General features: G+C 53.7%; 88 non-coding genes and 9 pseudogenes across 88 annotated transcripts in view; all 97 read right to left on the reverse strand.

Annotated features, from left to right (window-relative positions):
• Positions 1-176: 176 nt before the first annotated feature.
• LOC149427778 (5S ribosomal RNA) lies at positions 177-295 on the reverse strand. Its single transcript, XR_016310951.1, has one exon. It is a non-coding gene; the product is annotated as a 5S ribosomal RNA (ribosomal RNA).
• Positions 296-382: 87 nt separating this feature from the next.
• LOC149427779 (5S ribosomal RNA) lies at positions 383-505 on the reverse strand (annotated as a pseudogene).
• Positions 506-592: 87 nt separating this feature from the next.
• Positions 593-711, reverse strand: LOC149427780 (5S ribosomal RNA). Its single transcript, XR_016310962.1, has one exon. It is a non-coding gene; the product is annotated as a 5S ribosomal RNA (ribosomal RNA).
• Positions 712-799: 88 nt separating this feature from the next.
• On the reverse strand, positions 800-916 carry LOC149427781 (5S ribosomal RNA; annotated as a pseudogene).
• Positions 917-1,003: 87 nt separating this feature from the next.
• Positions 1,004-1,122, reverse strand: LOC149427782 (5S ribosomal RNA). Its single transcript, XR_016311112.1, has one exon. It is a non-coding gene; the product is annotated as a 5S ribosomal RNA (ribosomal RNA).
• An 87-nt stretch (positions 1,123-1,209) lies between these two features.
• Positions 1,210-1,328, reverse strand: LOC149427783 (5S ribosomal RNA). Its single transcript, XR_016311115.1, has one exon. It is a non-coding gene; the product is annotated as a 5S ribosomal RNA (ribosomal RNA).
• Positions 1,329-1,414: 86 nt separating this feature from the next.
• LOC149427784 (5S ribosomal RNA) lies at positions 1,415-1,532 on the reverse strand (annotated as a pseudogene).
• Positions 1,533-1,618: 86 nt separating this feature from the next.
• Positions 1,619-1,737, reverse strand: LOC149427785 (5S ribosomal RNA). Its single transcript, XR_016311116.1, has one exon. It is a non-coding gene; the product is annotated as a 5S ribosomal RNA (ribosomal RNA).
• An 87-nt stretch (positions 1,738-1,824) lies between these two features.
• On the reverse strand, positions 1,825-1,942 carry LOC149427786 (5S ribosomal RNA; annotated as a pseudogene).
• An 87-nt stretch (positions 1,943-2,029) lies between these two features.
• LOC149427787 (5S ribosomal RNA) lies at positions 2,030-2,148 on the reverse strand. The gene has a single exon (XR_016310973.1). It is a non-coding gene; the product is annotated as a 5S ribosomal RNA (ribosomal RNA).
• Positions 2,149-2,236: 88 nt separating this feature from the next.
• LOC149427788 (5S ribosomal RNA) lies at positions 2,237-2,355 on the reverse strand. The gene has a single exon (XR_016310984.1). It is a non-coding gene; the product is annotated as a 5S ribosomal RNA (ribosomal RNA).
• An 87-nt stretch (positions 2,356-2,442) lies between these two features.
• LOC149427789 (5S ribosomal RNA) lies at positions 2,443-2,561 on the reverse strand. The gene has a single exon (XR_016310995.1). It is a non-coding gene; the product is annotated as a 5S ribosomal RNA (ribosomal RNA).
• An 87-nt stretch (positions 2,562-2,648) lies between these two features.
• Positions 2,649-2,768, reverse strand: LOC149427790 (5S ribosomal RNA). Its single transcript, XR_016311077.1, has one exon. It is a non-coding gene; the product is annotated as a 5S ribosomal RNA (ribosomal RNA).
• An 86-nt stretch (positions 2,769-2,854) lies between these two features.
• On the reverse strand, positions 2,855-2,973 carry LOC149427791 (5S ribosomal RNA). The gene has a single exon (XR_016310923.1). It is a non-coding gene; the product is annotated as a 5S ribosomal RNA (ribosomal RNA).
• An 88-nt stretch (positions 2,974-3,061) lies between these two features.
• LOC149427792 (5S ribosomal RNA) lies at positions 3,062-3,180 on the reverse strand. Its single transcript, XR_016311006.1, has one exon. It is a non-coding gene; the product is annotated as a 5S ribosomal RNA (ribosomal RNA).
• An 87-nt stretch (positions 3,181-3,267) lies between these two features.
• LOC149427793 (5S ribosomal RNA) lies at positions 3,268-3,386 on the reverse strand. Its single transcript, XR_016311078.1, has one exon. It is a non-coding gene; the product is annotated as a 5S ribosomal RNA (ribosomal RNA).
• An 87-nt stretch (positions 3,387-3,473) lies between these two features.
• On the reverse strand, positions 3,474-3,592 carry LOC149427794 (5S ribosomal RNA). The gene has a single exon (XR_016311110.1). It is a non-coding gene; the product is annotated as a 5S ribosomal RNA (ribosomal RNA).
• An 87-nt stretch (positions 3,593-3,679) lies between these two features.
• On the reverse strand, positions 3,680-3,797 carry LOC149427795 (5S ribosomal RNA). Its single transcript, XR_016311188.1, has one exon. It is a non-coding gene; the product is annotated as a 5S ribosomal RNA (ribosomal RNA).
• Positions 3,798-3,884: 87 nt separating this feature from the next.
• LOC149427796 (5S ribosomal RNA) lies at positions 3,885-4,003 on the reverse strand. Its single transcript, XR_016311017.1, has one exon. It is a non-coding gene; the product is annotated as a 5S ribosomal RNA (ribosomal RNA).
• An 87-nt stretch (positions 4,004-4,090) lies between these two features.
• Positions 4,091-4,211, reverse strand: LOC149427797 (5S ribosomal RNA; annotated as a pseudogene).
• An 87-nt stretch (positions 4,212-4,298) lies between these two features.
• Positions 4,299-4,417, reverse strand: LOC149427798 (5S ribosomal RNA). Its single transcript, XR_016311108.1, has one exon. It is a non-coding gene; the product is annotated as a 5S ribosomal RNA (ribosomal RNA).
• Positions 4,418-4,504: 87 nt separating this feature from the next.
• On the reverse strand, positions 4,505-4,623 carry LOC149427799 (5S ribosomal RNA). The gene has a single exon (XR_016311113.1). It is a non-coding gene; the product is annotated as a 5S ribosomal RNA (ribosomal RNA).
• Positions 4,624-4,710: 87 nt separating this feature from the next.
• On the reverse strand, positions 4,711-4,830 carry LOC149427800 (5S ribosomal RNA; annotated as a pseudogene).
• An 86-nt stretch (positions 4,831-4,916) lies between these two features.
• LOC149427801 (5S ribosomal RNA) lies at positions 4,917-5,035 on the reverse strand. Its single transcript, XR_016311117.1, has one exon. It is a non-coding gene; the product is annotated as a 5S ribosomal RNA (ribosomal RNA).
• An 87-nt stretch (positions 5,036-5,122) lies between these two features.
• On the reverse strand, positions 5,123-5,241 carry LOC149427802 (5S ribosomal RNA). The gene has a single exon (XR_016311119.1). It is a non-coding gene; the product is annotated as a 5S ribosomal RNA (ribosomal RNA).
• Positions 5,242-5,328: 87 nt separating this feature from the next.
• Positions 5,329-5,447, reverse strand: LOC149427803 (5S ribosomal RNA). The gene has a single exon (XR_016311125.1). It is a non-coding gene; the product is annotated as a 5S ribosomal RNA (ribosomal RNA).
• Positions 5,448-5,534: 87 nt separating this feature from the next.
• On the reverse strand, positions 5,535-5,652 carry LOC149427804 (5S ribosomal RNA). Its single transcript, XR_016311189.1, has one exon. It is a non-coding gene; the product is annotated as a 5S ribosomal RNA (ribosomal RNA).
• An 87-nt stretch (positions 5,653-5,739) lies between these two features.
• Positions 5,740-5,858, reverse strand: LOC149427805 (5S ribosomal RNA). Its single transcript, XR_016311028.1, has one exon. It is a non-coding gene; the product is annotated as a 5S ribosomal RNA (ribosomal RNA).
• Positions 5,859-5,945: 87 nt separating this feature from the next.
• LOC149427806 (5S ribosomal RNA) lies at positions 5,946-6,064 on the reverse strand. The gene has a single exon (XR_016311040.1). It is a non-coding gene; the product is annotated as a 5S ribosomal RNA (ribosomal RNA).
• Positions 6,065-6,151: 87 nt separating this feature from the next.
• On the reverse strand, positions 6,152-6,270 carry LOC149427807 (5S ribosomal RNA). Its single transcript, XR_016311052.1, has one exon. It is a non-coding gene; the product is annotated as a 5S ribosomal RNA (ribosomal RNA).
• Positions 6,271-6,357: 87 nt separating this feature from the next.
• LOC149427808 (5S ribosomal RNA) lies at positions 6,358-6,476 on the reverse strand. Its single transcript, XR_016311034.1, has one exon. It is a non-coding gene; the product is annotated as a 5S ribosomal RNA (ribosomal RNA).
• Positions 6,477-6,563: 87 nt separating this feature from the next.
• LOC149427809 (5S ribosomal RNA) lies at positions 6,564-6,682 on the reverse strand. The gene has a single exon (XR_016311063.1). It is a non-coding gene; the product is annotated as a 5S ribosomal RNA (ribosomal RNA).
• Positions 6,683-6,769: 87 nt separating this feature from the next.
• Positions 6,770-6,888, reverse strand: LOC149427810 (5S ribosomal RNA). Its single transcript, XR_016311079.1, has one exon. It is a non-coding gene; the product is annotated as a 5S ribosomal RNA (ribosomal RNA).
• An 87-nt stretch (positions 6,889-6,975) lies between these two features.
• On the reverse strand, positions 6,976-7,094 carry LOC149427811 (5S ribosomal RNA). Its single transcript, XR_016311074.1, has one exon. It is a non-coding gene; the product is annotated as a 5S ribosomal RNA (ribosomal RNA).
• Positions 7,095-7,181: 87 nt separating this feature from the next.
• On the reverse strand, positions 7,182-7,300 carry LOC149427812 (5S ribosomal RNA). The gene has a single exon (XR_016311085.1). It is a non-coding gene; the product is annotated as a 5S ribosomal RNA (ribosomal RNA).
• An 87-nt stretch (positions 7,301-7,387) lies between these two features.
• LOC149427813 (5S ribosomal RNA) lies at positions 7,388-7,506 on the reverse strand. The gene has a single exon (XR_016311096.1). It is a non-coding gene; the product is annotated as a 5S ribosomal RNA (ribosomal RNA).
• An 87-nt stretch (positions 7,507-7,593) lies between these two features.
• On the reverse strand, positions 7,594-7,712 carry LOC149427814 (5S ribosomal RNA). Its single transcript, XR_016311107.1, has one exon. It is a non-coding gene; the product is annotated as a 5S ribosomal RNA (ribosomal RNA).
• An 87-nt stretch (positions 7,713-7,799) lies between these two features.
• On the reverse strand, positions 7,800-7,918 carry LOC149427815 (5S ribosomal RNA). The gene has a single exon (XR_016311118.1). It is a non-coding gene; the product is annotated as a 5S ribosomal RNA (ribosomal RNA).
• Positions 7,919-8,005: 87 nt separating this feature from the next.
• LOC149427816 (5S ribosomal RNA) lies at positions 8,006-8,124 on the reverse strand. Its single transcript, XR_016311124.1, has one exon. It is a non-coding gene; the product is annotated as a 5S ribosomal RNA (ribosomal RNA).
• An 87-nt stretch (positions 8,125-8,211) lies between these two features.
• Positions 8,212-8,330, reverse strand: LOC149427817 (5S ribosomal RNA). Its single transcript, XR_016311129.1, has one exon. It is a non-coding gene; the product is annotated as a 5S ribosomal RNA (ribosomal RNA).
• An 87-nt stretch (positions 8,331-8,417) lies between these two features.
• LOC149427818 (5S ribosomal RNA) lies at positions 8,418-8,536 on the reverse strand. Its single transcript, XR_016311140.1, has one exon. It is a non-coding gene; the product is annotated as a 5S ribosomal RNA (ribosomal RNA).
• An 87-nt stretch (positions 8,537-8,623) lies between these two features.
• On the reverse strand, positions 8,624-8,742 carry LOC149427819 (5S ribosomal RNA). The gene has a single exon (XR_016311152.1). It is a non-coding gene; the product is annotated as a 5S ribosomal RNA (ribosomal RNA).
• Positions 8,743-8,829: 87 nt separating this feature from the next.
• Positions 8,830-8,948, reverse strand: LOC149427820 (5S ribosomal RNA). The gene has a single exon (XR_016311123.1). It is a non-coding gene; the product is annotated as a 5S ribosomal RNA (ribosomal RNA).
• An 87-nt stretch (positions 8,949-9,035) lies between these two features.
• On the reverse strand, positions 9,036-9,154 carry LOC149427821 (5S ribosomal RNA). Its single transcript, XR_016311109.1, has one exon. It is a non-coding gene; the product is annotated as a 5S ribosomal RNA (ribosomal RNA).
• Positions 9,155-9,241: 87 nt separating this feature from the next.
• Positions 9,242-9,360, reverse strand: LOC149427822 (5S ribosomal RNA). The gene has a single exon (XR_016311163.1). It is a non-coding gene; the product is annotated as a 5S ribosomal RNA (ribosomal RNA).
• Positions 9,361-9,447: 87 nt separating this feature from the next.
• On the reverse strand, positions 9,448-9,566 carry LOC149427823 (5S ribosomal RNA). The gene has a single exon (XR_016311174.1). It is a non-coding gene; the product is annotated as a 5S ribosomal RNA (ribosomal RNA).
• Positions 9,567-9,653: 87 nt separating this feature from the next.
• Positions 9,654-9,772, reverse strand: LOC149427824 (5S ribosomal RNA). The gene has a single exon (XR_016311185.1). It is a non-coding gene; the product is annotated as a 5S ribosomal RNA (ribosomal RNA).
• Positions 9,773-9,859: 87 nt separating this feature from the next.
• Positions 9,860-9,978, reverse strand: LOC149427825 (5S ribosomal RNA). The gene has a single exon (XR_016311195.1). It is a non-coding gene; the product is annotated as a 5S ribosomal RNA (ribosomal RNA).
• An 87-nt stretch (positions 9,979-10,065) lies between these two features.
• LOC149427826 (5S ribosomal RNA) lies at positions 10,066-10,184 on the reverse strand. The gene has a single exon (XR_016311196.1). It is a non-coding gene; the product is annotated as a 5S ribosomal RNA (ribosomal RNA).
• An 87-nt stretch (positions 10,185-10,271) lies between these two features.
• LOC149427827 (5S ribosomal RNA) lies at positions 10,272-10,390 on the reverse strand. The gene has a single exon (XR_016311197.1). It is a non-coding gene; the product is annotated as a 5S ribosomal RNA (ribosomal RNA).
• An 87-nt stretch (positions 10,391-10,477) lies between these two features.
• Positions 10,478-10,596, reverse strand: LOC149427828 (5S ribosomal RNA). Its single transcript, XR_016311198.1, has one exon. It is a non-coding gene; the product is annotated as a 5S ribosomal RNA (ribosomal RNA).
• An 87-nt stretch (positions 10,597-10,683) lies between these two features.
• On the reverse strand, positions 10,684-10,802 carry LOC149427829 (5S ribosomal RNA). Its single transcript, XR_016311199.1, has one exon. It is a non-coding gene; the product is annotated as a 5S ribosomal RNA (ribosomal RNA).
• Positions 10,803-10,889: 87 nt separating this feature from the next.
• On the reverse strand, positions 10,890-11,008 carry LOC149427830 (5S ribosomal RNA). Its single transcript, XR_016311200.1, has one exon. It is a non-coding gene; the product is annotated as a 5S ribosomal RNA (ribosomal RNA).
• Positions 11,009-11,095: 87 nt separating this feature from the next.
• LOC149427831 (5S ribosomal RNA) lies at positions 11,096-11,214 on the reverse strand. The gene has a single exon (XR_016311202.1). It is a non-coding gene; the product is annotated as a 5S ribosomal RNA (ribosomal RNA).
• An 87-nt stretch (positions 11,215-11,301) lies between these two features.
• Positions 11,302-11,420, reverse strand: LOC149427832 (5S ribosomal RNA). The gene has a single exon (XR_016311203.1). It is a non-coding gene; the product is annotated as a 5S ribosomal RNA (ribosomal RNA).
• Positions 11,421-11,507: 87 nt separating this feature from the next.
• On the reverse strand, positions 11,508-11,626 carry LOC149427833 (5S ribosomal RNA). Its single transcript, XR_016311204.1, has one exon. It is a non-coding gene; the product is annotated as a 5S ribosomal RNA (ribosomal RNA).
• An 87-nt stretch (positions 11,627-11,713) lies between these two features.
• Positions 11,714-11,832, reverse strand: LOC149427834 (5S ribosomal RNA). Its single transcript, XR_016311194.1, has one exon. It is a non-coding gene; the product is annotated as a 5S ribosomal RNA (ribosomal RNA).
• An 87-nt stretch (positions 11,833-11,919) lies between these two features.
• Positions 11,920-12,038, reverse strand: LOC149427835 (5S ribosomal RNA). The gene has a single exon (XR_016311080.1). It is a non-coding gene; the product is annotated as a 5S ribosomal RNA (ribosomal RNA).
• An 87-nt stretch (positions 12,039-12,125) lies between these two features.
• LOC149427836 (5S ribosomal RNA) lies at positions 12,126-12,244 on the reverse strand. Its single transcript, XR_016311205.1, has one exon. It is a non-coding gene; the product is annotated as a 5S ribosomal RNA (ribosomal RNA).
• An 87-nt stretch (positions 12,245-12,331) lies between these two features.
• LOC149427837 (5S ribosomal RNA) lies at positions 12,332-12,450 on the reverse strand. Its single transcript, XR_016311206.1, has one exon. It is a non-coding gene; the product is annotated as a 5S ribosomal RNA (ribosomal RNA).
• An 87-nt stretch (positions 12,451-12,537) lies between these two features.
• LOC149427838 (5S ribosomal RNA) lies at positions 12,538-12,656 on the reverse strand. Its single transcript, XR_016311208.1, has one exon. It is a non-coding gene; the product is annotated as a 5S ribosomal RNA (ribosomal RNA).
• Positions 12,657-12,743: 87 nt separating this feature from the next.
• On the reverse strand, positions 12,744-12,862 carry LOC149427839 (5S ribosomal RNA). Its single transcript, XR_016311114.1, has one exon. It is a non-coding gene; the product is annotated as a 5S ribosomal RNA (ribosomal RNA).
• An 87-nt stretch (positions 12,863-12,949) lies between these two features.
• LOC149427840 (5S ribosomal RNA) lies at positions 12,950-13,068 on the reverse strand. Its single transcript, XR_016311209.1, has one exon. It is a non-coding gene; the product is annotated as a 5S ribosomal RNA (ribosomal RNA).
• Positions 13,069-13,155: 87 nt separating this feature from the next.
• Positions 13,156-13,274, reverse strand: LOC149427841 (5S ribosomal RNA). Its single transcript, XR_016311210.1, has one exon. It is a non-coding gene; the product is annotated as a 5S ribosomal RNA (ribosomal RNA).
• Positions 13,275-13,361: 87 nt separating this feature from the next.
• Positions 13,362-13,470, reverse strand: LOC149427842 (5S ribosomal RNA; annotated as a pseudogene).
• An 87-nt stretch (positions 13,471-13,557) lies between these two features.
• Positions 13,558-13,676, reverse strand: LOC149427843 (5S ribosomal RNA; annotated as a pseudogene).
• An 87-nt stretch (positions 13,677-13,763) lies between these two features.
• On the reverse strand, positions 13,764-13,882 carry LOC149427844 (5S ribosomal RNA). Its single transcript, XR_016311211.1, has one exon. It is a non-coding gene; the product is annotated as a 5S ribosomal RNA (ribosomal RNA).
• Positions 13,883-13,969: 87 nt separating this feature from the next.
• Positions 13,970-14,088, reverse strand: LOC149427845 (5S ribosomal RNA). Its single transcript, XR_016311212.1, has one exon. It is a non-coding gene; the product is annotated as a 5S ribosomal RNA (ribosomal RNA).
• Positions 14,089-14,175: 87 nt separating this feature from the next.
• LOC149427846 (5S ribosomal RNA) lies at positions 14,176-14,294 on the reverse strand. The gene has a single exon (XR_016311215.1). It is a non-coding gene; the product is annotated as a 5S ribosomal RNA (ribosomal RNA).
• An 87-nt stretch (positions 14,295-14,381) lies between these two features.
• Positions 14,382-14,500, reverse strand: LOC149427847 (5S ribosomal RNA). Its single transcript, XR_016311216.1, has one exon. It is a non-coding gene; the product is annotated as a 5S ribosomal RNA (ribosomal RNA).
• An 87-nt stretch (positions 14,501-14,587) lies between these two features.
• LOC149427848 (5S ribosomal RNA) lies at positions 14,588-14,706 on the reverse strand. The gene has a single exon (XR_016311217.1). It is a non-coding gene; the product is annotated as a 5S ribosomal RNA (ribosomal RNA).
• Positions 14,707-14,793: 87 nt separating this feature from the next.
• Positions 14,794-14,912, reverse strand: LOC149427849 (5S ribosomal RNA). Its single transcript, XR_016311218.1, has one exon. It is a non-coding gene; the product is annotated as a 5S ribosomal RNA (ribosomal RNA).
• An 87-nt stretch (positions 14,913-14,999) lies between these two features.
• LOC149427850 (5S ribosomal RNA) lies at positions 15,000-15,110 on the reverse strand (annotated as a pseudogene).
• An 87-nt stretch (positions 15,111-15,197) lies between these two features.
• LOC149427851 (5S ribosomal RNA) lies at positions 15,198-15,316 on the reverse strand. Its single transcript, XR_016311126.1, has one exon. It is a non-coding gene; the product is annotated as a 5S ribosomal RNA (ribosomal RNA).
• Positions 15,317-15,403: 87 nt separating this feature from the next.
• LOC149427852 (5S ribosomal RNA) lies at positions 15,404-15,522 on the reverse strand. The gene has a single exon (XR_016311219.1). It is a non-coding gene; the product is annotated as a 5S ribosomal RNA (ribosomal RNA).
• Positions 15,523-15,609: 87 nt separating this feature from the next.
• LOC149427853 (5S ribosomal RNA) lies at positions 15,610-15,728 on the reverse strand. The gene has a single exon (XR_016310924.1). It is a non-coding gene; the product is annotated as a 5S ribosomal RNA (ribosomal RNA).
• Positions 15,729-15,815: 87 nt separating this feature from the next.
• LOC149427854 (5S ribosomal RNA) lies at positions 15,816-15,934 on the reverse strand. Its single transcript, XR_016311127.1, has one exon. It is a non-coding gene; the product is annotated as a 5S ribosomal RNA (ribosomal RNA).
• An 87-nt stretch (positions 15,935-16,021) lies between these two features.
• Positions 16,022-16,140, reverse strand: LOC149427855 (5S ribosomal RNA). Its single transcript, XR_016311128.1, has one exon. It is a non-coding gene; the product is annotated as a 5S ribosomal RNA (ribosomal RNA).
• Positions 16,141-16,227: 87 nt separating this feature from the next.
• LOC149427856 (5S ribosomal RNA) lies at positions 16,228-16,346 on the reverse strand. Its single transcript, XR_016310925.1, has one exon. It is a non-coding gene; the product is annotated as a 5S ribosomal RNA (ribosomal RNA).
• An 87-nt stretch (positions 16,347-16,433) lies between these two features.
• On the reverse strand, positions 16,434-16,552 carry LOC149427857 (5S ribosomal RNA). Its single transcript, XR_016310926.1, has one exon. It is a non-coding gene; the product is annotated as a 5S ribosomal RNA (ribosomal RNA).
• An 87-nt stretch (positions 16,553-16,639) lies between these two features.
• LOC149427858 (5S ribosomal RNA) lies at positions 16,640-16,758 on the reverse strand. Its single transcript, XR_016311130.1, has one exon. It is a non-coding gene; the product is annotated as a 5S ribosomal RNA (ribosomal RNA).
• An 87-nt stretch (positions 16,759-16,845) lies between these two features.
• On the reverse strand, positions 16,846-16,964 carry LOC149427859 (5S ribosomal RNA). The gene has a single exon (XR_016310927.1). It is a non-coding gene; the product is annotated as a 5S ribosomal RNA (ribosomal RNA).
• Positions 16,965-17,051: 87 nt separating this feature from the next.
• On the reverse strand, positions 17,052-17,170 carry LOC149427860 (5S ribosomal RNA). The gene has a single exon (XR_016311131.1). It is a non-coding gene; the product is annotated as a 5S ribosomal RNA (ribosomal RNA).
• Positions 17,171-17,257: 87 nt separating this feature from the next.
• Positions 17,258-17,376, reverse strand: LOC149427861 (5S ribosomal RNA). The gene has a single exon (XR_016311132.1). It is a non-coding gene; the product is annotated as a 5S ribosomal RNA (ribosomal RNA).
• Positions 17,377-17,463: 87 nt separating this feature from the next.
• Positions 17,464-17,582, reverse strand: LOC149427862 (5S ribosomal RNA). The gene has a single exon (XR_016311133.1). It is a non-coding gene; the product is annotated as a 5S ribosomal RNA (ribosomal RNA).
• Positions 17,583-17,669: 87 nt separating this feature from the next.
• Positions 17,670-17,788, reverse strand: LOC149427863 (5S ribosomal RNA). The gene has a single exon (XR_016310928.1). It is a non-coding gene; the product is annotated as a 5S ribosomal RNA (ribosomal RNA).
• Positions 17,789-17,875: 87 nt separating this feature from the next.
• LOC149427864 (5S ribosomal RNA) lies at positions 17,876-17,994 on the reverse strand. The gene has a single exon (XR_016310930.1). It is a non-coding gene; the product is annotated as a 5S ribosomal RNA (ribosomal RNA).
• Positions 17,995-18,081: 87 nt separating this feature from the next.
• LOC149427865 (5S ribosomal RNA) lies at positions 18,082-18,200 on the reverse strand. The gene has a single exon (XR_016311134.1). It is a non-coding gene; the product is annotated as a 5S ribosomal RNA (ribosomal RNA).
• An 87-nt stretch (positions 18,201-18,287) lies between these two features.
• Positions 18,288-18,406, reverse strand: LOC149427866 (5S ribosomal RNA). Its single transcript, XR_016311146.1, has one exon. It is a non-coding gene; the product is annotated as a 5S ribosomal RNA (ribosomal RNA).
• Positions 18,407-18,493: 87 nt separating this feature from the next.
• LOC149427867 (5S ribosomal RNA) lies at positions 18,494-18,612 on the reverse strand. The gene has a single exon (XR_016310931.1). It is a non-coding gene; the product is annotated as a 5S ribosomal RNA (ribosomal RNA).
• An 87-nt stretch (positions 18,613-18,699) lies between these two features.
• LOC149427868 (5S ribosomal RNA) lies at positions 18,700-18,818 on the reverse strand. The gene has a single exon (XR_016310932.1). It is a non-coding gene; the product is annotated as a 5S ribosomal RNA (ribosomal RNA).
• An 87-nt stretch (positions 18,819-18,905) lies between these two features.
• On the reverse strand, positions 18,906-19,024 carry LOC149427869 (5S ribosomal RNA). The gene has a single exon (XR_016311135.1). It is a non-coding gene; the product is annotated as a 5S ribosomal RNA (ribosomal RNA).
• Positions 19,025-19,111: 87 nt separating this feature from the next.
• Positions 19,112-19,230, reverse strand: LOC149427870 (5S ribosomal RNA). The gene has a single exon (XR_016311136.1). It is a non-coding gene; the product is annotated as a 5S ribosomal RNA (ribosomal RNA).
• An 87-nt stretch (positions 19,231-19,317) lies between these two features.
• Positions 19,318-19,436, reverse strand: LOC149427871 (5S ribosomal RNA). Its single transcript, XR_016311137.1, has one exon. It is a non-coding gene; the product is annotated as a 5S ribosomal RNA (ribosomal RNA).
• An 87-nt stretch (positions 19,437-19,523) lies between these two features.
• LOC149427872 (5S ribosomal RNA) lies at positions 19,524-19,642 on the reverse strand. The gene has a single exon (XR_016310933.1). It is a non-coding gene; the product is annotated as a 5S ribosomal RNA (ribosomal RNA).
• Positions 19,643-19,729: 87 nt separating this feature from the next.
• Positions 19,730-19,848, reverse strand: LOC149427873 (5S ribosomal RNA). The gene has a single exon (XR_016310934.1). It is a non-coding gene; the product is annotated as a 5S ribosomal RNA (ribosomal RNA).
• Positions 19,849-19,935: 87 nt separating this feature from the next.
• Positions 19,936-20,000, reverse strand: part of LOC149427874 (5S ribosomal RNA) — a 119-nt gene continuing 54 nt past the window's right edge. Inside the window, exon 1 of the ribosomal RNA XR_016311201.1 lies at positions 19,936-20,000. This exon is cut by the window's right edge and continues 54 nt beyond it. This is a non-coding gene — a ribosomal RNA (5S ribosomal RNA).

Below are 20,000 nucleotides of genomic sequence, written 5' to 3' on the forward strand. Positions count from 1 at the left end.
CTCCCATCCAGGTACTAACCAGGCCCTACGCTGCTTAGCTTCCGAGATCAGACGAGATCGGGCGCATTCAGAGTGATGTGGCCGTAGGCGCTTCTCTTTGGAGCCCTCAATCTACTTCAATTGGTGCTTGGCAAGCTGGCCATTTGAGCCGAAAAAGAAGCCGAGCAAAAGACAAAAGCCTACAGCACCTGGTATTCCCAGGCGGTCTCCCATCCAGGTACTAACCAGGCCCTACGCTGCTTAGCTTCCGAGATCAGACGAGATCGGGCGCATTCAGAGTGATGTGGCCGTAGGCGCTTCTCTTTGGAGCCCTCAATCTACTTCAATTGGTGCTTGGCAAGCTGGCCATTTGAGCCGAAAAAGAAGCCGAGCAAAAGACAAAAGCCTACAGCGAGATCCTGGTATTCCCAGGCGGTCTCCCATCCAGGTACTAACCAGGCCCTACGCTGCTTAGCTTCCGAGATCAGACGAGATCGGGCGCATTCAGAGTGATGTGGCCGTAGGCGCTTCTCTTTGGAGCCCTCAATCTACTTCAATTGGTGCTTGGCAAGCTGGCCATTTGAGCCGAAAAAGAAGCCGAGCAAAAGACAAAAGCCTACAGCACCTGGTATTCCCAGGCGGTCTCCCATCCAGGTACTAACCAGGCCCTACGCTGCTTAGCTTCCGAGATCAGACGAGATCGGGCGCATTCAGAGTGATGTGGCCGTAGGCGCTTCTCTTTGGAGCCCTCAATCTACTTCAAATTGGTGCTTGGCAAGCTGGCCATTTGAGCCGAAAAAGAAGCCGAGCAAAAGACAAAAGCCTACAGCACCTGTATTCCAGGCGGTCTCCCATCCAGGTACTAACCAGGCCCTACGCTGCTTAGCTTCCGAGATCAGACGAGATCGGGCACATTCAGAGTGATGTGGCCGTAGGCGCTTCTCTTTGGAGCCCTCAATCTACTTCAATTGGTGCTTGGCAAGCTGGCCATTTGAGCCGAAAAAGAAGCCGAGCAAAAGACAAAAGTCTACAGCACCTGGTATTCCCAGGCGGTCTCCCATCCAGGTACTAACCAGGCCCTACGCTGCTTAGCTTCCGAGATCAGACGAGATCGGGCGCATTCAGAGTGATGTGGCCGTAGGCGCTTCTCTTTGGAGCCCTCAATCTACTTCAATTGGTGCTTGGCAAGCTGGCCATTTGAGCCGAAAAAGAAGCCGAGCAAAAGACAAAAGCCTACAGCACCTGCTATTCCCAGGCGGTCTCCCATCCAGGTACTAACCAGGCCCTACGCTGCTTAGCTTCCGAGATCAGACGAGATCGGGCGCATTCAGAGTGATGTGGCCGTAGGCGCTTCTCTTTGGAGCCTCAATCTACTTCAATTGGTGCTTGGCAAGCTGGCCATTTGAGCCGAAAAAGAAGCCGAGCAAAAGACAAAAGCCTACAGCACCTGCTATTCCAGGCGGTCTCCCATCCAGGTACTAACCAGGCCCTACGCTGCTTAGCTTCCGAGATCAGACGAGATCGGGCGCATTCAGAGTGATGTGGCCGTAGGCGCTTCTCTTTGGAGCCCTCAATCTACTTCAATTGGTGCTTGGCAAGCTGGCCATTTGAGCCGAAAAAGAAGCCGAGCAAAAGACAAAGCCTACAGCACCTGCTATTCCCAGGCGGTCTCCCATCCAGGTACTAACCAGGCCCTACGCTGCTTAGCTTCCGAGATCAGACGAGATCGGGCGCATTCAGAGTGATGTGGCCGTAGGCGCTTCTCTTTGGAGCCCTCAATCTACTTCAATTGGTGCTTGGCAAGCTGGCCATTTGAGCCGAAAAAGAAGCCGAGCAAAAGACAAAAGCCTACAGCACCTGGTATTCCCAGGCGGTCTCCCATCCAGGTACTAACCAGGCCTACGCTGCTTAGCTTCCGAGATCAGACGAGATTGGGCGCATTCAGAGTGATGTGGCCGTAGGCGCTTCTCTTTGGAGCCCTCAATCTACTTCAATTGGTGCTTGGCAAGCTGGCCATTTGAGCCGAAAAAGAAGCCGAGCAAAAGACAAAAGCCTACAGCACCTGGTATTCCCAGGCGGTCTCCCATCCAGGTACTAACCAGGCCCTACGCTGCTTAGCTTCCGAGATCAGACGAGATCGGGCGCATTCAGAGTGATGTGGCCGTAGGCGCTTCTCTTTGGAGCCCTCAATCTACTTCAATTGGTGCTTGGCAAGCTGGCCATTTGAGCCGAAAAAGAAGCCGAGCAAAAAGACAAAAGCCTACAGCACCTGGTATTCCCAGGCGGTCTCCCATCCAGGTACTAACCAGGCCCTACGCTGCTTAGCTTCCGAGATCAGACGAGATCGGGCGCATTCAGAGTGATGTGGCCGTAGGCGCTTCTCTTTGGAGCCCTCAATCTACTTCAATTGGTGCTTGGCAAGCTGGCCATTTGAGCCGAAAAAGAAGCCGAGCAAAAGACAAAAGCCTACAGCACCTGGTATTCCCAGGCGGTCTCCCATCCAGGTACTAACCAGGCCCTACGCTGCTTAGCTTCCGAGATCAGACGAGATCGGGCGCATTCAGAGTGATGTGGCCGTAGGCGCTTCTCTTTGGAGCCCTCAATCTACTTCAATTGGTGCTTGGCAAGCTGGCCATTTGAGCCGAAAAAGAAGCCGAGCAAAAGACAAAAGCCTACAGCACCTGGTATTCCCAGGCGGTCTCCCATCCAGGTACTAACCAGGCCCTACGCTGCTTAGCTTCCGAGATCAGAACGAGATCGGGCGCATTCAGAGTGATGTGGCCGTAGGCGCTTCTCTTTGGAGCCTCAATCTACTTCAATTGGTGCTTGGCAAGCTGGCCATTTGAGCCGAAAAAGAAGCCGAGCAAAAGACAAAAGCCTACAGCACCTGGTATTCCCAGGCGGTCTCCCATCCAGGTACTAACCAGGCCCTACGCTGCTTAGCTTCCGAGATCAGACGAGATCGGGTGCATTCAGAGTGATGTGGCCGTAGGCGCTTCTCTTTGGAGCCCTCAATCTACTTCAATTGGTGCTTGGCAAGCTGGGCCATTTGAGCCGAAAAAGAAGCCGAGCAAAAGACAAAAGCCTACAGCACCTGGTATTCCCAGGCGGTCTCCCATCCAGGTACTAACCAGGCCCTACGCTGCTTAGCTTCCGAGATCAGACGAGATCGGGCGCATTCAGAGTGATGTGGCCGTAGGCGCTTCTCTTTGGAGCCCTCAATCTACTTCAATTGGTGCTTGGCAAGCTGGCCATTTGAGCCGAAAAAGAAGCCGAGCAAAAGACAAAAGCCTACAGCACCTGGTATTCCCAGGCGGTCTCCCATCCAGGTACTAACCAGGCCCTACGCTGCTTAGCTTCCGAGATCAGACGAGATCGGGCGCATTCAGAGTGATGTGGCTGTAGGCGCTTCTCTTTGGAGCCCTCAATCTACTTCAATTGGTGCTTGGCAAGCTGGCCATTTGAGCCGAAAAAGAAGCCGAGCAAAAGACAAAAGCCTACAGCACCTGGTATTCCCAGGCGGTCTCCCATCCAGGTACTAACCAGGCCCTACGCTGCTTAGCTTCCGAGATCAGACGAGATCGGGCGCATTCAGAGTGATGTGGCCGTAGGTGCTTCTCTTTGGAGCCCTCAATCTACTTCAATTGGTGCTTGGCAAGCTGGCCATTTGAGCCGAAAAAGAAGCCGAGCAAAAGACAAAAGCCTACAGCACCTGGTATTCCAGGCGGTCTCCCATCCAGGTACTAACCAGGCCCTACGCTGCTTAGCTTCCGAGATCAGACGAGATCGGGCGCATTCAGAGTGATGTGGCCGTAGGCGCTTCTCTTTGGAGCCCTCAATCTACTTCAATTGGTGCTTGGCAAGCTGGCCATTTGAGCCGAAAAAGAAGCCGAGCAAAAGACAAAAGCCTACAGCACCTGGTATTCCCAGGCGGTCTCCCATCCAGGTACTAACCAGGCCCTACGCTGCTTAGCTTCCGAGATCAGACGAGATCGGGCGCATTCAGAGTGATGTGGCCGTAGGCGCTTCTCTTTGGAGCCCTCAATCTACTTCAATTGGTGCTTGGCAAGCTGGCCATTTGAGCCGAAAAAGAAGCCGAGCAAAAGACAAAAGCCTACAGCACCTGGTATTCCCAGGCGGTCTCCCATCCAGGTACTAACCAGGCCCTACGCTGCCTTAGCTTCCCGAGATCAGACGAGATCGGGCGCATTCAGAGTGATGTGGCCGTAGGCGCTTCTCTTTGGAGCCCTCAATCTACTTCAATTGGTGCTTGGCAAGCTGGCCATTTGAGCCGAAAAAGAAGCCGAGCAAAAGACAAAAGCCTACAGCACCTGGTATTCCCAGGCGGTCTCCCATCCAGGTACTAACCAGGCCCTACGCTGCTTAGCTTCCGAGATCAGACGAGATCGGGCACATTCAGAGTGATGTGGCCGTAGGCGCTTCTCTTTGGAGCCCTCAATCTACTTCAATTGGTGCTTGGCAAGCTGGCCATTTGAGCCGAAAAAGAAGCCGAGCAAAAGACAAAAGTCTACAGCACCTGGTATTCCCAGGCGGTCTCCCATCCAGGTACTAACCAGGCCCTACGCTGCTTAGCTTCCGAGATCAGACGAGATCGGGCGCATTCAGAGTGATGTGGCCGTAGGCGCTTCTCATTGGAGCCCTCAATCTACTTCAATTGGTGCTTGGCAAGCTGGCCATTTGAGCCGAAAAAGAAGCCGAGCAAAAGACAAAAGCCTACAGCACCTGCTATTCCCAGGCGGTCCTCCCATCCAGGTACTAACCAGGCCCTACGCTGCTTAGCTTCCGAGATCAGACGAGATCGGGCGCATTCAGAGTGATGTGGCCGTAGGCGCTTCTCTTGGAGCCCTCAATCTACTTCAATTGGTGCTTGGCAAGCTGGCCATTTGAGCCGAAAAAGAAGCCGAGCAAAAGACAAAAGCCTACAGCACCTGCTATTCCCAGGCGGTCTCCCATCCAGGTACTAACCAGGCCCTACGCTGCTTAGCTTCCGAGATCAGACGAGATCGGGCGCATTCAGAGTGATGTGGCCGTAGGCGCTTCTCTTTGGAGCCCTCAATCTACTTCAATTGGTGCTTGGCAAGCTGGCCATTTGAGCCGAAAAAGAAGCCGAGCAAAAGACAAAAGCCTACAGCACCTGCTATTCCCAGGCGGTCTCCCATCCAGGTACTAACCAGGCCCTACGCTGCTTAGCTTCCGAGATCAGACGAGATCGGGCGCATTCAGAGTGATGTGGCCGTAGGCGCTTCTCTTTGGAGCCCTCAATCTACTTCAATTGGTGCTTGGCAAGCTGGCCATTTGAGCCGAAAAAGAAGCCGAGCAAAAGACAAAAGCCTACAGCACCTGGTATTCCCAGGCGGTCTCCCATCCAGGTACTAACCAGGCCCTACGCTGCTTAGCTTCCGAGATCAGACGAGATTGGGCGCATTCAGAGTGATGTGGCCGTAGGCGCTTCTCTTTGGAGCCCTCAATCTACTTCAATTGGTGCTTGGCAAGCTGGCCATTTGAGCCGAAAAAGAAGCCGAGCAAAAGACAAAAGCCTACAGCACCTGGTATTCCAGGCGGTCTCCCATCCAGGTACTAACCAGGCCCTACGCTGCTTAGCTTCCGAGATCAGACGAGATCGGGCGCATTCAGAGTGATGTGGCCGTAGGCGCTTCTCTTTGGAGCCCTCAATCTACTTCAATTGGTGCTTGGCAAGCTGGCCATTTGAGCCGAAAAAGAAGCCGAGCAAAAGACAAAAGCCTACAGCACCTGGTATTCCCAGGCGGTCTCCCATCCAGGTACTAACCAGGCCCTACGCTGCTTAGCTTCCGAGATCAGACGAGATCGGGCGCATTCAGAGTGATGTGGCCGTAGGCGCTTCTCTTTGGAGCCCTCAATCTACTTCAATTGGTGCTTGGCAAGCTGGCCATTTGAGCCGAAAAAGAAGCCGAGCAAAAGACAAAAGCCTACAGCACCTGGTATTCCCAGGCGGTCTCCCATCCAGGTACTAACCAGGCCCTACGCTGCTTAGCTTCCGAGATCAGACGAGATCGGGCGCATTCAGAGTGATGTGGCCGTAGGCGCTTCTCTTTGGAGCCCTCAATCTACTTCAATTGGTGCTTGGCAAGCTGGCCATTTGAGCCGAAAAAGAAGCCGAGCAAAAGACAAAAGCCTACAGCACCTGGTATTCCCAGGCGGTCTCCCATCCAGGTACTAACCAGGCCCTACGCTGCTTAGCTTCCGAGATCAGACGAGATCGGGCGCATTCAGAGTGATGTGGCCGTAGGCGCTTCTCTTTGGAGCCCTCAATCTACTTCAATTGGTGCTTGGCAAGCTGGCCATTTGAGCCGAAAAAGAAGCCGAGCAAAAGACAAAAGCCTACAGCACCTGGTATTCCCAGGCGGTCTCCCATCCAGGTACTAACCAGGCCCTACGCTGCTTAGCTTCCGAGATCAGACGAGATCGGGTGCATTCAGAGTGATGTGGCCGTAGGCGCTTCTCTTTGGAGCCCTCAATCTACTTCAATTGGTGCTTGGCAAGCTGGCCATTTGAGCCGAAAAAGAAGCCGAGCAAAAGACAAAAGCCTACAGCACCTGGTATTCCCAGGCGGTCTCCCATCCAGGTACTAACCAGGCCCTACGCTGCTTAGCTTCCGAGATCAGACGAGATCGGGCGCATTCAGAGTGATGTGGCCGTAGGCGCTTCTCTTTGGAGCCCTCAATCTACTTCAATTGGTGCTTGGCAAGCTGGCCATTTGAGCCGAAAAAGAAGCCGAGCAAAAGACAAAAGCCTACAGCACCTGGTATTCCCAGGCGGTCTCCCATCCAGGTACTAACCAGGCCCTACGCTGCTTAGCTTCCGAGATCAGACGAGATCGGGCGCATTCAGAGTGATGTGGCTGTAGGCGCTTCTCTTTGGAGCCCTCAATCTACTTCAATTGGTGCTTGGCAAGCTGGCCATTTGAGCCGAAAAAGAAGCCGAGCAAAAGACAAAAGCCTACAGCACCTGGTATTCCCAGGCGGTCTCCCATCCAGGTACTAACCAGGCCCTACGCTGCTTAGCTTCCGAGATCAGACGAGATCGGGCGCATTCAGAGTGATGTGGCCGTAGGCGCTTCTCTTTGGAGCCCTCAATCTACTTCAATTGGTGCTTGGCAAGCTGGCCATTTGAGCCGAAAAAGAAGCCGAGCAAAAGACAAAAGCCTACAGCACCTGGTATTCCCAGGCGGTCTCCCATCCAGGTACTAACCAGGCCCTACGCTGCTTAGCTTCCGAGATCAGACGAGATCGGGCGCATTCAGAGTGATGTGGCCGTAGGCGCTTCTCTTTGGAGCCCTCAATCTACTTCAATTGGTGCTTGGCAAGCTGGCCATTTGAGCCGAAAAAGAAGCCGAGCAAAAGACAAAAGCCTACAGCACCTGGTATTCCCAGGCGGTCTCCCATCCAGGTACTAACCAGGCCCTACGCTGCTTAGCTTCCGAGATCAGACGAGATCGGGCGCATTCAGAGTGATGTGGCCGTAGGCGCTTCTCTTTGGAGCCCTCAATCTACTTCAATTGGTGCTTGGCAAGCTGGCCATTTGAGCCGAAAAAGAAGCCGAGCAAAAGACAAAAGCCTACAGCACCTGGTATTCCCAGGCGGTCTCCCATCCAGGTACTAACCAGGCCCTACGCTGCTTAGCTTCCGAGATCAGACGAGATCGGGCGCATTCAGAGTGATGTGGCCGTAGGCGCTTCTCTTTGGAGCCCTCAATCTACTTCAATTGGTGCTTGGCAAGCTGGCCATTTGAGCCGAAAAAGAAGCCGAGCAAAAGACAAAAGCCTACAGCACCTGGTATTCCCAGGCGGTCTCCCATCCAGGTACTAACCAGGCCCTACGCTGCTTAGCTTCCGAGATCAGACGAGATCGGGCGCATTCAGAGTGATGTGGCCGTAGGCGCTTCTCTTTGGAGCCCTCAATCTACTTCAATTGGTGCTTGGCAAGCTGGCCATTTGAGCCGAAAAAGAAGCCGAGCAAAAGACAAAAGCCTACAGCACCTGGTATTCCCAGGCGGTCTCCCATCCAGGTACTAACCAGGCCCTACGCTGCTTAGCTTCCGAGATCAGACGAGATCGTGCGCATTCAGAGTGATGTGGCCGTAGGCGCTTCTCTTTGGAGCCCTCAATCTACTTCAATTGGTGCTTGGCAAGCTGGCCATTTGAGCCGAAAAAGAAGCCGAGCAAAAGACAAAAGCCTACAGCACCTGGTATTCCCAGGCGGTCTCCCATCCAGGTACTAACCAGGCCCTACGCTGCTTAGCTTCCGAGATCAGACGAGATCGGGCGCATTCAGAGTGATGTGGCCGTAGGCGCTTCTCTTTGGAGCCCTCAATCTACTTCAATTGGTGCTTGGCAAGCTGGCCATTTGAGCCGAAAAAGAAGCCGAGCAAAAGACAAAAGCCTACAGCACCTGGTATTCCCAGGCGGTCTCCCATCCAGGTACTAACCAGGCCCTACGCTGCTTAGCTTCCGAGATCAGACGAGATCGGGCGCATTCAGAGTGATGTGGCCGTAGGCGCTTCTCTTTGGAGCCCTCAATCTACTTCAATTGGTGCTTGGCAAGCTGGCCATTTGAGCCGAAAAAGAAGCCGAGCAAAAGACAAAAGCCTACAGCACCTGGTATTCCCAGGCGGTCTCCCATCCAGGTACTAACCAGGCCCTACGCTGCTTAGCTTCCGAGATCAGACGAGATCGGGCGCATTCAGAGTGATGTGGCCGTAGGCGCTTCTCTTTGGAGCCCTCAATCTACTTCAATTGGTGCTTGGCAAGCTGGCCATTTGAGCCGAAAAAGAAGCCGAGCAAAAGACAAAAGCCTACAGCACCTGGTATTCCCAGGCGGTCTCCCATCCAGGTACTAACCAGGCCCTACGCTGCTTAGCTTTCGAGATCAGACGAGATCGGGCGCATTCAGAGTGATGTGGCCGTAGGCGCTTCTCTTTGGAGCCCTCAATCTACTTCAATTGGTGCTTGGCAAGCTGGCCATTTGAGCCGAAAAAGAAGCCGAGCAAAAGACAAAAGCCTACAGCACCTGGTATTCCCAGGCGGTCTTCCATCCAGGTACTAACCAGGCCCTACGCTGCTTAGCTTCCGAGATCAGACGAGATCGGGCGCATTCAGAGTGATGTGGCCGTAGGCGCTTCTCTTTGGAGCCCTCAATCTACTTCAATTGGTGCTTGGCAAGCTGGCCATTTGAGCCGAAAAAGAAGCCGAGCAAAAGACAAAAGCCTACAGCACCTGGTATTCCCAGGCGGTCTCCCATCCAGGTACTAACCAGGCCCTACGCTGCTTAGCTTCCGAGATCAGACGAGATCGGGCGCATTCAGAGTGATGTGGCCGTAGGCGCTTCTCTTTGGAGCCCTCAATCTACTTCAATTGGTGCTTGGCAAGCTGGCCATTTGAGCCGAAAAAGAAGCCGAGCAAAAGACAAAAGCCTACAGCACCTGGTATTCCCAGGCGGTCTCCCATCCAGGTACTAACCAGGCCCTACGCTGCTTAGCTTCCGAGATCAGACGAGATCGGGCGCATTCAGAGTGATGTGGCCGTAGGCGCTTCTCTTTGGAGCCCTCAATCTACTTCAATTGGTGCTTGGCAAGCTGGCCATTTGAGCCGAAAAAGAAGCCGAGCAAAAGACAAAAGCCTACAGCACCTGGTATTCCCAGGCGGTCTCCCATCCAGGTACTAACCAGGCCCTACGCTGCTTAGCTTCCGAGATCAGACGAGATCGGGCGCATTCAGAGTGATGTGGCCGTAGGCGCTTCTCTTTGGAGCCCTCAATCTACTTCAATTGGTGCTTGGCAAGCTGGCCATTTGAGCCGAAAAAGAAGCCGAGCAAAAGACAAAAGCCTACAGCACCTGGTATTCCCAGGCGGTCTCCCATCCAGGTACTAACCAGGCCCTACGCTGCTTAGCTTCCGAGATCAGACGAGATCGGGCGCATTCAGAGTGATGTGGCCGTAGGCGCTTCTCTTTGGAGCCCTCAATCTACTTCAATTGGTGCTTGGCAAGCTGGCCATTTGAGCCGAAAAAGAAGCCGAGCAAAAGACAAAAGCCTACAGCACCTGGTATTCCCAGGCGGTCTCCCATCCAGGTACTAACCAGGCCCTACGCTGCTTAGCTTCCGAGATCAGACGAGATCGGGCGCATTCAGAGTGATGTGGCCGTAGGCGCTTCTCTTTGGAGCCCTCAATCTACTTCAATTGGTGCTTGGCAAGCTGGCCATTTGAGCCGAAAAAGAAGCCGAGCAAAAGACAAAAGCCTACAGCACCTGGTATTCCCAGGCGGTCTCCCATCCAGGTACTAACCAGGCCCTACGCTGCTTAGCTTCCGAGATCAGACGAGATCGGGCGCATTCAGAGTGATGTGGCCGTAGGCGCTTCTCTTTGGAGCCCTCAATCTACTTCAATTGGTGCTTGGCAAGCTGGCCATTTGAGCCGAAAAAGAAGCCGAGCAAAAGACAAAAGCCTACAGCACCTGGTATTCCCAGGCGGTCTCCCATCCAGGTACTAACCAGGCCCTACGCTGCTTAGCTTCCGAGATCAGACGAGATCGGGCGCATTCAGAGTGATGTGGCCGTAGGCGCTTCTCTTTGGAGCCCTCAATCTACTTCAATTGGTGCTTGGCAAGCTGGCCATTTGAGCCGAAAAAGAAGCCGAGCAAAAGACAAAAGCCTACAGCACCTGGTATTCCCAGGCGGTCTCCCATCCAGGTACTAACCAGGCCCTACGCTGCTTAGCTTCCGAGATCAGACGAGATCGGGCGCATTCAGAGTGATGTGGCCGTAGGCGCTTCTCTTTGGAGCCCTCAATCTACTTCAATTGGTGCTTGGCAAGCTGGCCATTTGAGCCGAAAAAGAAGCCGAGCAAAAGACAAAAGCCTACAGCACCTGGTATTCCCAGGCGGTCTCCCATCCAGGTACTAACCAGGCCCTACGCTGCTTAGCTTCCGAGATCAGACGAGATCGGGCGCATTCAGAGTGATGTGGCCGTAGGCGCTTCTCTTTGGAGCCCTCAATCTACTTCAATTGGTGCTTGGCAAGCTGGCCATTTGAGCCGAAAAAGAAGCCGAGCAAAAGACAAAAGCCTACAGCACCTGGTATTCCCAGGCGGTCTCCCATCCAGGTACTAACCAGGCCCTACGCTGCTTAGCTTCCGAGATCAGACGAGATCGGGCGCATTCAGAGTGATGTGGCCGTAGGCGCTTCTCTTTGGAGCCCTCAATCTACTTCAATTGGTGCTTGGCAAGCTGGCCATTTGAGCCGAAAAAGAAGCCGAGCAAAAGACAAAAGCCTACAGCACCTGGTATTCCCAGGCGGTCTCCCATCCAGGTACTAACCAGGCCCTACGCTGCTTAGCTTCCGAGATCAGACGAGATCGGGCGCATTCAGAGTGATGTGGCCGTAGGCGCTTCTCTTTGGAGCCCTCAATCTACTTCAATTGGTGCTTGGCAAGCTGGCCATTTGAGCCAAAAAAGAAGCCGAGCAAAAGACAAAAGCCTACAGCACCTGGTATTCCCAGGCGGTCTCCCATCCAGGTACTAACCAGGCCCTACGCTGCTTAGCTTCCGAGATCAGACGAGATCGGGCGCATTCAGAGTGATGTGGCCGTAGGCGCTTCTCTTTGGAGCCCTCAATCTACTTCAATTGGTGCTTGGCAAGCTGGCCATTTGAGCCGAAAAAGAAGCCGAGCAAAAGACAAAAGCCTACAGCACCTGGTATTCCCAGGCGGTCTCCCATCCAGGTACTAACCAGTTCCTACGCTGCTTAGCTTCCGAGATCAGACGAGATCGGGCGCATTCAGAGTGATGTGGCCGTAGGCGCTTCTCTTTGGAGCCCTCAATCTACTTCAATTGGTGCTTGGCAAGCTGGCCATTTGAGCCGAAAAAGAAGCCGAGCAAAAGACAAAAGCCTACAGCACCTGGTATTCCCAGGCGGTCTCCCATCCAGGTACTAACCAGGCCCTACGCTGCTTAGCTTCCGAGATCAGACGAGATCGGGCGCATTCAGAGTGATGTGGCTGTAGGCGCTTCTCTTTGGAGCCCTCAATCTACTTCAATTGGTGCTTGGCAAGCTGGCCATTTGAGCCGAAAAAGAAGCCGAGCAAAAGACAAAAGCCTACAGCACCTGGTATTCCCAGGCGGTCTCCCATCCAGGTACTAACCAGGCCCTACGCTGCTTAGCTTCCGAGATCAGACGAGATCGGGCGCATTCAGAGTGATGTGGCCGTAGGCGCTTCTCTTTGGAGCCCTCAATCTACTTCAATTGGTGCTTGGCAAGCTGGCCATTTGAGCCGAAAAAGAAGCCGAGCAAAAGACAAAAGCCTACAGCACCTGGTATTCCCAGGCGGTCTCCCATCCAGGTACTAACCAGGCCCTACGCTGCTTAGCTTCCGAGATCAGACGAGATCGGGCGCATTCAGAGTGATGTGGCCGTAGGCGCTTCTCTTTGGAGCCCTCAATCTACTTCAATTGGTGCTTGGCAAGCTGGCCATTTGAGCCGAAAAAGAAGCCGAGCAAAAGACAAAAGCCTACAGCACCTGGTATTCCCAGGCGGTCTCCCATCCAGGTACTAACCAGGCCCTACGCTGCTTAGCTTCCGAGATCAGACGAGATCGGGCGCATTCAGAGTGATGTGGCCGTAGGCGCTTCTCTTTGGAGCCCTCAATCTACTTCAATTGGTGCTTGGCAAGCTGGCCATTTGAGCCGAAAAAGAAGCCGAGCAAAAGACAAAAGCCTACAGCACCTGGTATTCCCAGGCGGTCTCCCATCCAGGTACTAACCAGGCCCTACGCTGCTTAGCTTCCGAGATCAGACGAGATCGGGCGCATTCAGAGTGATGCGGCCGTAGGCGCTTCTCTTTGGAGCCCTCAATCTACTTCAATTGGTGCTTGGCAAGCTGGCCATTTGAGCCGAAAAAGAAGCCGAGCAAAAGACAAAAGCCTACAGCACCTGGTATTCCCAGGCGGTCTCCCATCCAGGTACTAACCAGGCCCTACGCTGCTTAGCTTCCGAGATCAGACGAGATCGGGCGCATTCAGAGTGATGTGGCCGTAGGCGCTTCTCTTTGGAGCCCTCAATCTACTTCAATTGGTGCTTGGCAAGCTGGCCATTTGAGCCGAAAAAGAAGCCGAGCAAAAGACAAAAGCCTACAGCACCTGGTATTCCCAGGCGGTCTCCCATCCAGGTACTAACCAGGCCCTACGCTGCTTAGCTTCCGAGATCAGACGAGATCGGGCGCATTCAGAGTGATGTGGCCGTAGGCGCTTCTCTTTGGAGCCCTCAATCTACTTCAATTGGTGCTTGGCAAGCTGGCCATTTGAGCCGAAAAAGAAGCCGAGCAAAAGACAAAAGCCTACAGCACCTGGTATTCCCAGGCGGTCTCCCATCCAGGTACTAACCAGGCCCTACGCTGCTTAGCTTCCGAGATCAGGCGCATTCAGAGTGATGTTGCCGTAGGCGCTTCTCTTTGGAGCCCTCAATCTACTTCAATTGGTGCTTGGCAAGCTGGCCATTTGAGCCGAAAAAGAAGCCGAGCAAAAGACAAAAGCCTACAGCACCTGGTATTCCCAGGCGGTCTAACATCCAGGTACTAACCAGGCCCTACGCTGCTTAGCTTCCGAGATCAGACGAGATCGGGCGCATTCAGAGTGATGTGGCCGTAGGCGCTTCTCTTTGGAGCCCTCAATCTACTTCAATTGGTGCTTGGCAAGCTGGCCATTTGAGCCGAAAAAGAAGCCGAGCAAAAGACAAAAGCCTACAGCACCTGGTATTCCCAGGCGGTCTCCCATCCAGGTACTAACCAGGCCCTACGCTGCTTAGCTTCCGAGATCAGACGAGATCGGGCGCATTCAGAGTGATGTGGCCGTAGGCGCTTCTCTTTGGAGCCCTCAATCTACTTCAATTGGTGCTTGGCAAGCTGGCCATTTGAGCCGAAAAAGAAGCCGAGCAAAAGACAAAAGCCTACAGCACCTGGTATTCCCAGGCGGTCTCCCATCCAGGTACTAACCAGGCCCTACGCTGCTTAGCTTCCGAGATCAGACGAGATCGGGCGCATTCAGAGTGATGTGGCCGTAGGCGCTTCTCTTTGGAGCCCTCAATCTACTTCAATTGGTGCTTGGCAAGCTGGCCATTTGAGCCGAAAAAGAAGCCGAGCAAAAGACAAAAGCCTACAGCACCTGGTATTCCCAGGCGGTCTCCCATCCAGGTACTAACCAGGCCCTACGCTGCTTAGCTTCCGAGATCAGACGAGATCGGGCGCATTCAGAGTGATGTGGCCGTAGGCGCTTCTCTTTGGAGCCCTCAATCTACTTCAATTGGTGCTTGGCAAGCTGGCCATTTGAGCCGAAAAAGAAGCCGAGCAAAAGACAAAAGCCTACAGCACCTGGTATTCCCAGGCGGTCTCCCATCCAGGTACTAACCAGGCCCTACGCTGCTTAGCTTCCGAGATCAGACGAGATCGGGCGCATTCAGAGTGATGTGGCCGTAGGCGCTTCTCTTTGGAGCCCTCAATCTACTTCAATTGGTGCTTGGCAAGCTGGCCATTTGAGCCGAAAAAGAAGCCGAGCAAAAGACAAAAGCCTACAGCACCTGGTATTCCCAGGCGGTCTCCCATCCAGGTACTAACCAGGCCCTACGCTGCTTAGCTTCCGAGATCAGACGAGATCGGGCGCATTCAGAGTGATGTGGCCGTAGGCGCTTCTCTTTGGAGCCCTCAATCTACTTCAATTGGTGCTTGGCAAGCTGGCCATTTGAGCCGAAAAAGAAGCCGAGCAAAAGACAAAAGCCTACAGCACCTGGTATTCCCAGGCGGTCTCCCATCCAGGTACTAACCAGGCCCTACGCTGCTTAGCTTCCGAGATCAGACGAGATCGGGCGCATTCAGAGTGATGTGGCCGTAGGCGCTTCTCTTTGGAGCCCTCAATCTACTTCAATTGGTGCTTGGCAAGCTGGCCATTTGAGCCGAAAAAGAAGCCGAGCAAAAGACAAAAGCCTACAGCACCTGGTACTCCCAGGCGGTCTCCCATCCAGGTACTCCTACGCTGCTTAGCTTCCGAGATCAGACGAGATCGGGCGCATTCAGAGTGATGTGGCCGTAGGCGCTTCTCTTTGGAGCCCTCAATCTACTTCAATTGGTGCTTGGCAAGCTGGCCATTTGAGCCGAAAAAGAAGCCGAGCAAAAGACAAAAGCCTACAGCACCTGGTATTCCCAGGCGGTCTCCCATCCAGGTACTAACCAGGCCCTACGCTGCTTAGCTTCCGAGATCAGACGAGATTGGGCGCATTCAGAGTGATGTGGCCGTAGGCGCTTCTCTTTGGAGCCCTCAATCTACTTCAATTGGTGCTTGGCAAGCTGGCCATTTGAGCCGAAAAAGAAGCCGAGCAAAAGACAAAAGCCTACAGCACCTGGTATTCCCAGGCGGTCTCCCATCCAGGTACTAACCAGGCCCTACGCTGCTTAGCTTCCGAGATCAGACGAGATCGGGCGCATTCAGAGTGATGTGGCCGTAGGCGCTTCTCTTTGGAGCCCTCAATCTACTTCAATTGGTGCTTGGCAAGCTGGCCATTTGAGCCGAAAAAGAAGCCGAGCAAAAGACAAAAGCCTACAGCACCTGGTATTCCCAGGCGGTCTCCCATCCAGGTACTAACCAGGCCCTACGCTGCTTAGCTTCCGAGATCAGACGAGATCGGGCGCATTCAGAGTGATGTGGCCGTAGGCGCTTCTCTTTGGAGCCCTCAATCTACTTCAATTGGTGCTTGGCAAGCTGGCCATTTGAGCCGAAAAAGAAGCCGAGCAAAAGACAAAAGCCTACAGCACCTGGTATTCCCAGGCGGTCTCCCATCCAGGTACTAACCAGGCCCTACGCTGCTTAGCTTCCGAGATCAGACGAGATTGGGCGCATTCAGAGTGATGTGGCCGTAGGCGCTTCTCTTTGGAGCCCTCAATCTACTTCAATTGGTGCTTGGCAAGCTGGCCATTTGAGCCGAAAAAGAAGCCGAGCAAAAGACAAAAGCCTACAGCACCTGGTATTCCCAGGCGGTCTCCCATCCAGGTACTAACCAGGCCCTACGCTGCTTAGCTTCCGAGATCAGACGAGATTGGGCGCATTCAGAGTGATGTGGCCGTAGGCGCTTCTCTTTGGAGCCCTCAATCTACTTCAATTGGTGCTTGGCAAGCTGGCCATTTGAGCCGAAAAAGAAGCCGAGCAAAAGACAAAAGCCTACAGCACCTGGTATTCCCAGGCGGTCTCCCATCCAGGTACTAACCAGGCCCTACGCTGCTTAGCTTCCGAGATCAGACGAGATCGGGCGCATTCAGAGTGATGTGGCCGTAGGCGCTTCTCTTTGGAGCCCTCAATCTACTTCAATTGGTGCTTGGCAAGCTGGCCATTTGAGCCGAAAAAGAAGCCGAGCAAAAGACAAAAGCCTACAGCACCTGGTATTCCCAGGCGGTCTCCCATCCAGGTACTAACCAGGCCCTACGCTGCTTAGCTTCCGAGATCAGACGAGATCGGGCGCATTCAGAGTGATGTGGCCGTAGGCGCTTCTCTTTGGAGCCCTCAATCTACTTCAATTGGTGCTTGGCAAGCTGGCCATTTGAGCCGAAAAAGAAGCCGAGCAAAAGACAAAAGCCTACAGCACCTGGTATTCCCAGGCGGTCTCCCATCCAGGTACTAACCAGGCCCTACGCTGCTTAGCTTCCGAGATCAGACGAGATTGGGCGCATTCAGAGTGATGTGGCCGTAGGCGCTTCTCTTTGGAGCCCTCAATCTACTTCAATTGGTGCTTGGCAAGCTGGCCATTTGAGCCGAAAAAGAAGCCGAGCAAAAGACAAAAGCCTACAGCACCTGGTATTCCCAGGCGGTCTCCCATCCAGGTACTAACCAGGCCCTACGCTGCTTAGCTTCCGAGATCAGACGAGATCGGGCGCATTCAGAGTGATGTGGCCGTAGGCGCTTCTCTTTGGAGCCCTCAATCTACTTCAATTGGTGCTTGGCAAGCTGGCCATTTGAGCCGAAAAAGAAGCCGAGCAAAAGACAAAAGCCTACAGCACCTGGTATTCCCAGGCGGTCTCCCATCCAGGTACTAACCAGGCCCTACGCTGCTTAGCTTCCGAGATCAGACGAGATTGGGCGCATTCAGAGTGATGTGGCCGTAGGCGCTTCTCTTTGGAGCCCTCAATCTACTTCAATTGGTGCTTGGCAAGCTGGCCATTTGAGCCGAAAAAGAAGCCGAGCAAAAGACAAAAGCCTACAGCACCTGGTATTCCCAGGCGGTCTCCCATCCAGGTACTAACCAGGCCCTACGCTGCTTAGCTTCCGAGATCAGACGAGATTGGGCGCATTCAGAGTGATGTGGCCGTAGGCGCTTCTCTTTGGAGCCCTCAATCTACTTCAATTGGTGCTTGGCAAGCTGGCCATTTGAGCCGAAAAAGAAGCCGAGCAAAAGACAAAAGCCTACAGCACCTGGTATTCCCAGGCGGTCTCCCATCCAGGTACTAACCAGGCCCTACGCTGCTTAGCTTCCGAGATCAGACGAGATTGGGCGCATTCAGAGTGATGTGGCCGTAGGCGCTTCTCTTTGGAGCCCTCAATCTACTTCAATTGGTGCTTGGCAAGCTGGCCATTTGAGCCGAAAAAGAAGCCGAGCAAAAGACAAAAGCCTACAGCACCTGGTATTCCCAGGCGGTCTCCCATCCAGGTACTAACCAGGCCCTACGCTGCTTAGCTTCCGAGATCAGACGAGATCGGGCGCATTCAGAGTGATGTGGCCGTAGGCGCTTCTCTTTGGAGCCCTCAATCTACTTCAATTGGTGCTTGGCAAGCTGGCCATTTGAGCCGAAAAAGAAGCCGAGCAAAAGACAAAAGCCTACAGCACCTGGTATTCCCAGGCGGTCTCCCATCCAGGTACTAACCAGGCCCTACGCTGCTTAGCTTCCGAGATCAGACGAGATCGGGCGCATTCAGAGTGATGTGGCCGTAGGCGCTTCTCTTTGGAGCCCTCAATCTACTTCAATTGGTGCTTGGCAAGCTGGCCATTTGAGCCGAAAAAGAAGCCGAGCAAAAGACAAAAGCCTACAGCACCTGGTATTCCCAGGCGGTCTCCCATCCAGGTACTAACCAGGCCCTACGCTGCTTAGCTTCCGAGATCAGACGAGATTGGGCGCATTCAGAGTGATGTGGCCGTAGGCGCTTCTCTTTGGAGCCCTCAATCTACTTCAATTGGTGCTTGGCAAGCTGGCCATTTGAGCCGAAAAAGAAGCCGAGCAAAAGACAAAAGCCTACAGCACCTGGTATTCCCAGGCGGTCTCCCATCCAGGTACTAACCAGGCCCTACGCTGCTTAGCTTCCGAGATCAGACGAGATCGGGTGCATTCAGAGTGATGTGGCCGTAGGCGCTTCTCTTTGGAGCCCTCAATCTACTTCAATTGGTGCTTGGCAAGCTGGCCATTTGAGCCGAAAAAGAAGCCGAGCAAAAGACAAAAGCCTACAGCACCTGGTATTCCCAGGCGGTCTCCCATCCAGGTACTAACCAGGCCCTACGCTGCTTAGCTTCCGAGATCAGACGAGATCGGGCGCATTCAGAGTGATGTGGCCGTAGGCGCTTCTCTTTGGAGCCCTCAATCTACTTCAATTGGTGCTTGGCAAGCTGGCCATTTGAGCCGAAAAAGAAGCCGAGCAAAAGACAAAAGCCTACAGCACCTGGTATTCCCAGGCGGTCTCCCATCCAGGTACTAACCAGGCCCTACGCTGCTTAGCTTCCGAGATCAGACGAGATCGGGCGCATTCAGAGTGATGTGGCCGTAGGCGCTTCTCTTTGGAGCCCTCAATCTACTTCAATTGGTGCTTGGCAAGCTGGCCATTTGAGCCGAAAAAGAAGCCGAGCAAAAGACAAAAGCCTACAGCACCTGGTATTCCCAGGCGGTCTCCCATCCAGGTACTAACCAGGCCCTACGCTGCTTAGCTTCCGAGATCAGACGAGATTGGGCGCATTCAGAGTGATGTGGCCGTAGGCGCTTCTCTTTGGAGCCCTCAATCTACTTCAATTGGTGCTTGGCAAGCTGGCCATTTGAGCCGAAAAAGAAGCCGAGCAAAAGACAAAAGCCTACAGCACCTGGTATTCCCAGGCGGTCTCCCATCCAGGTACTAACCAGGCCCTACGCTGCTTAGCTTCCGAGATCAGACGAGATTGGGCGCATTCAGAGTGATGTGGCCGTAGGCGCTTCTCTTTGGAGCCCTCAATCTACTTCAATTGGTGCTTGGCAAGCTGGCCATTTGAGCCGAAAAAGAAGCCGAGCAAAAGACAAAAGCCTACAGCACCTGGTATTCCCAGGCGGTCTCCCATCCAGGTACTAACCAGGCCCTACGCTGCTTAGCTTCCGAGATCAGACGAGATTGGGCGCATTCAGAGTGATGTGGCCGTAGGCGCTTCTCTTTGGAGCCCTCAATCTACTTCAATTGGTGCTTGGCAAGCTGGCCATTTGAGCCGAAAAAGAAGCCGAGCAAAAGACAAAAGCCTACAGCACCTGGTATTCCCAGGCGGTCTCCCATCCAGGTACTAACCAGGCCCTACGCTGCTTAGCTTCCGAGATCAGACGAGATCGGGCGCATTCAGAGTGATGTGGCCGTAGGCGCTTCTCTTTGGAGCCCTCAATCTACTTCAATTGGTGCTTGGCAAGCTGGCCATTTGAGCCGAAAAAGAAGCCGAGCAAAAGACAAAAGCCTACAGCACCTGGTATTCCCAGGCGGTCTCCCATCCAGGTACTAACCAGGCCCTACGCTGCTTAGCTTCCGAGATCAGACGAGATCGGGCGCATTCAGAGTGATGTGGCCGTAGGCGCTTCTCTTTGGAGCCCTCAATCTACTTCAATTGGTGCTTGGCAAGCTGGCCATTTGAGCCGAAAAAGAAGCCGAGCAAAAGACAAAAGCCTACAGCACCTGGTATTCCCAGGCGGTCTCCCATCCAGGTACTAACCAGGCCCTACGCTGCT

Source organism: Staurois parvus, unplaced genomic scaffold (assembly GCF_062004578.1).
Source record: "Staurois parvus isolate SC_StPar_1 unplaced genomic scaffold, SC_StPar_1.0 ptg003476l, whole genome shotgun sequence".
Taxonomy (NCBI): Eukaryota; Metazoa; Chordata; class Amphibia; order Anura; family Ranidae; genus Staurois; species Staurois parvus.